This window comes from Penaeus monodon, chromosome 34 (genome assembly GCF_015228065.2).
Source record: "Penaeus monodon isolate SGIC_2016 chromosome 34, NSTDA_Pmon_1, whole genome shotgun sequence".
Taxonomy (NCBI): domain Eukaryota; kingdom Metazoa; phylum Arthropoda; class Malacostraca; order Decapoda; family Penaeidae; genus Penaeus; species Penaeus monodon.
This window is the reverse complement of record NC_051419.1, coordinates 24,454,609-24,454,894: the sequence shown is the minus strand read 5'-3', so window position 1 is coordinate 24,454,894 and position 286 is coordinate 24,454,609.

Sequence of the window (286 nt, the reverse complement as noted above, 5' to 3'; positions counted from 1 at the left end):
AAATCTGGGAACAAAGGTAAAGAGGACGGAAAGAGGAATAAAGGAAGAATAAAAGTGTGAGAGAGAGAGGCCATAATAAATCTCTGCTCCTTTACAGGAATTACACATCAGTGAATAAGAGCGGAAAACTCGCCATGAATATATTTAAGCAAAAGAACTTGAACAGGCGCTCGTCCGCCATAAAGCAAAAGAAAACGGGAAGAAGCGACTCGCGGGAAGGGGGAACTAAAGGAAATTTCTCATTACGTCATGCAGCCCTCGTTCCTCCCTCCCCCTTTTCTCTTTA